We start from the raw sequence: 4736 nt of genomic DNA, 5'->3' as shown, positions 1-4736 counted from the left end.
CCCCCTGCTTCTGTTTCATTTTAGCAGGGTGGGAGGATGGATAAGAGAGTGATCCCAGTGCAGGCTTCTACTGTTTCAACATCCATTGGTCCCACGTTCCCATCTCCCCCATAGTGGGGAAGGGGGAGAATCCCTTAATATGACTGATTATTCACCAGTAATGACTGGCAGTCCTTTGCCATAGGTGGCATACATGTGTTAGTAGTCCTGTGTTACCTCCCAGCAGTTCAGCAAACTTGCCAGTAGTTGGAAAGCTAGTAAGTGATGAAGCCAGGATGAGCAGAAAACATTGCCAAGGCAAACAGCACAGCCGCCTACCCCACATGGCAGCTCCACCAAAATTTCCCTTCTTGGTATGGGTGTTCTAAGCAAACCTGAAAGGCCTTGCTTGATTTCACACTTAGAAGTTGTTTCTCTGAAAACAGTTCTGCTCCCTGGAGCATTTTTGAATGCCTTTTTGTGGGAGCCTTGAGTTCTAGGTCTAGTGGGAAACACGCCCAAGGAAGTGGAAAAATACCATACTTGGAAATAACACGTCAGGGTACTGCTAATGAGCTATGCAATGCCAGATTGGCTCCAGTCTCCGCAAACATTAAGTACCTGCCACATGTGAAATGCAGAGGATACAAAAGACCTCTTTTGCCTTCAAGGAGCTTACATTCTAAGAAGGCACTAGAATTAAGTCTTAAGGGAGGCTCCCTGTAGAAGGGATTTTAACTGAGAACCGTAAGGTCAATAGTTAAAGCAGAGGAGGGAGTGCATTCCAAGCATGGACGATTAAAACCCAGAACTGAGTGTCTGGTTTTTGGAACAGCCAAGAAGCCAATGTCACTGGACTGAAGAATGCCTGTTGGGGAGTAAAGTGTAAGGAGATTGGAAAAGGTAGGAGGGGCTAGGTTATGAAGGGCATTTTGAACTTGCTCCTATAGGCAATAGGAAACCACTGGAGGTTATGGCATAGGGGGCTGACAGGATCATACCTGTGTTTGAGGAAAATCACTCATGGCTGAGTTGAGGTGGGATTGAAGGTAGGGAGAGAGGCTTGAGGCTGACAGACCCACTAGGAGGCTATTACCATAATCAACTTTTTGTATATGTTGAATGTAATATATCTACTGGACATCGAGTTTGAGATACCTGAAAGGTGATTGAAAAATGTGAGATTGGCAAAGTTTGAGACAGGATTGATGGATTTGAGCATAGAGATGGTAATTAAAGATGAAATATAAATATAAACATAAATATAAATCTGTTAGATCCTAGAGTGAGGTAGTATGTAGAGAGAAGAGGATCCAGGACTGAACCATGATGGACTTGTATATTTAAAGGGGGTGATCTCAAGGAGGAGCCAGCAAAATCTGAGGGGTCAGACAGGAGAACCAAGAGAGCAATGTCCCAAAAATCTAAAGAGAAGGGCGTACCAACAAGGAGAGTGATCAACACGTTTTAACAAAGGCTGCAGAGAAGTCAGTGAGAATGATGATTGAGAAAAGGTAATTGGATTTCACAACTAAGAGATCATCAATACCTTTGGAGAACAGTTTAGGTGGAATGATAAGGTTGGAAGCCAGATTATAAGGGGTTGAGAAGAAAGTGAGAGGAGAGTTTAGCTACAAAGGGCAGAAGAGAAATCAGGATAGATGGGAGGAACAAGTGAGGGGTTTTTGTTTTGTTGTTTAGGATATGGGAGATGGGCTTGTTTGAAGGAAGTGATCCAGGGGAGGGAGGGAGAGATTGAAGATAAATGATAGAGTGGGGACGACAGAGGGCAATTTGTTGGAAGAGCTTGGATGGAATGGGATTGTGAAAGTTGAGGCATCAGCCTTGGTAAGGAGTAAAGTCACTTCATTATAGGATAAAGGAGAGAAATAGCAGAAGGCACCTGAATAATAGGTGATGAAGAAGAGGGGAAAAGAGAGTTCATAGCAAATGGCCTCAATTTTTTCTGTAAAATATGAGGCAAGGTTCTCAGATAAAAGAATAGGGGAAAGGGGAGCCCATGGAGGTTTGAAGAGGGATGAAAAGGTTTGGAAGAGCCGCTGTGGAAAGTGCAATGGTGAGTGGACAGGAGGATTGCCCAGCAGCAGTGAGGGCTCGGTTGAGGCTGTATAGCAAAAATTTGTGATGGATCCAATCCCAACGGTTGGGTGGTTTTCTCCACTTTAAGGAGTGAAGGAAATGAATGGTAGGAGCGATCCGGGGACTGAGGCTTGGCAACCTCTTCCTCATCACTGAAATGGGTCTATTTTACTTAACCTCATAGGGCTTTTGTGAAGAAAGCACTTTGTATATCTTAAAGTGTTATTAGAAATTTAAACTCAAGGAAACAAAGTGGAAAGTTCAGTAAAGTCGCAGTCATTCCAAGATAATCCTAACAAGGGCCCTGCCACACATGTGCCTCAAAGAAGGCTTTTCCTAGGACAATTCCATCTCCCAGAAATGCTCTTTCTCTCCTTGGGGTACCTTAGCCTAGCACTTTGTACCCTACCTTATGTACTTATCATCTGGCCCTAGTTGTTTTTGAAACATGCCTTATCTCCATCTAAATTATGAGCTAAAGGGCAGGGCTTAGTTCTTATTCCTTCTTTTCAGGTCCTCCTGCCGGTAGTAGGCACTTTGAATGGGAGGGAGGAGGCTCCCGTTATACCTTGGGTAGGGAAACACTTGTTGGTTTTTATATAGCACTTTATGGTTTGGGTGGTGCTTTCTGAGCTAGGTTAAATAAGTTGATTTGATGGAGGTGACCTGAAGAGACTACATTGACTAGCTGATGAGATTTTTCCTCTAGTCCACGTTGGTCTTCGGTCCTCTTCCTCAGCAGCAGACTTTGGTGGAACTCTGGGTTCAAAGCCAAGTTGAGAGGCATCAATGGGACAAGAAAGTGGGAGCTGTGGATTTGACTCCTAACCTTACAACAAACTCGCCGTGTGGCCTGGGCTATGTCACTTACCCTTTTGGAGTCTCAGTTTTCCCTACTTATAAAATGAAAGATTTATACCAGATGGCCTCTAAAACCTTTTCTGGTTAAATTATTTGCTATTGTTCTTTTTAAAGTAAAAAAAAAAATCAATTTTGTTAAATATTTTCCAATTAATATGTAAAACAATTAACATTCTTTTTTTTTGCTTTTTGGAGGGGGAAAGGTAGGGCAGTTGGGGTTAAGTGACTTGCCCAAGGTCATGAAGCTAGTAAGTGTTAAGAATCTGAGGCCGAAATTGAACTCAGGTGCTCCTGACTTCAGGGCCTATTCTCTATTCACTGCACCACCTAGCCACCCCTTAACATTCATTTTTTAAAATTTCAAGTTGCTGCTTTTATTCTTAATATTTTTCCCCAGACCTATAATTTTTTTCCTTTTTTTTTTCTTCAGGATTTCCAATTTGGAATTTATTTAAAATTTTAAATAATTAATTTGTTTTTGGTTTTCTACATTTACTTCTATAAAATTTAGAATTTTAAATTTTCTCTTCCTCCCTCTCCTCCCCCTCCCCAAGATTTACAGTCTGCTATAGGCTCTCTATATACATTCATGTTAAACATATTTTCATATTAGTTATGATATAAAGAACAATTAGAACCAATGGGAGGAACCACGAGAAAGAAGAAACAAAACAACAAAATAAAAGGAGAGCAAATAATAAGCTTCCATGGATTCTCCCTTGTGAGTCTTGTAGAGTTGTCTTAGATCCTTACATTGCTGAGAAGAATTAAGTCTATCAAAGTAAGCCCAGACCTTTAATTGAAGATTAAAAAAAGAAAAAAAAAGATTAAAAAGTATCCCAGGGACCAGACAATACTTGTGGGAAGTGGGGCATATGTAGGTAGGCTGTGAAAGTCCCCATTTCTGCTCAAAGTGATGTAATTTGGATTTCCTTGCTCCATTCCTGCATGCTCGATGAAATACAAACAAAACCTTGGGGATAAAGGGATACCACCTTCGTGCAGCCCAGGGCTTGAAGTCTGAAGATGTGGGTTTGAATTCTCATTCTGACACTGCAGCTGTGGGACCTTGGGCCCTGGAATGCAGGGAGCCAAATCTATGTTAGTACAGATTGCTCTTTTGAAAGCTGTCATTGGTTGGTTGCTGCTGCTAAACTTGGCCCCCAGCACCCAGTAGCCCCTGTTCTCCCAGTCACTGCTGCTAGGTTATATAGTGACAGGAGCACTGGGCCTGAAGTCAGGGAGACAAGTTCAAATCCAGCCCCAGACAAGTCACCTAATCTCTATCTACCCCAGTTTCTTCAACTGTAAAATGTGTGTATAGTCTATGTATATATATTTACATGTGGGGCAAACACATACTTTAACTTTACTGTATACAAGCATACATGTACATGCACACACACACATATATAATGTATACACACACATACACACACATTCACCTGTGTGGGTATACCACCTCTTTAGAAAAGCAGAGCCCAATTCAATGTTGTAGTAGTCTAATGGAAAGAATCTTGGATTTCAAGTCAGAAGACCTGGATTCGAATTCTTCCACTTAGCACTCAGCTTGGTTTCTTCATTTTCAGAATAAGGAGATTGGCCTGGGTGACTTTTAAATTCTCTTTCTGCTCTAAATCTATGATCTGATGATTCCTTTACACCTTCATAAATTCTTCTGGTGACATCAGCATCATCATTTACCACCACTACTACTACTATTGATGGGGTGCTTGGGATCTATATCTGTAACAGCAATCTGTAAAACCAATTGGCAACATCAGTCTGTAACATTA

This window comes from Petaurus breviceps, unplaced genomic scaffold, assembly GCF_028583685.1.
Source record: "Petaurus breviceps papuanus isolate PSGF00001 unplaced genomic scaffold, PetGlider_PUasm1.0 90845, whole genome shotgun sequence".
NCBI lineage: Eukaryota > Metazoa > Chordata > Mammalia > Diprotodontia > Petauridae > Petaurus > Petaurus breviceps.
This window is presented reverse-complemented; position numbering follows the sequence as displayed.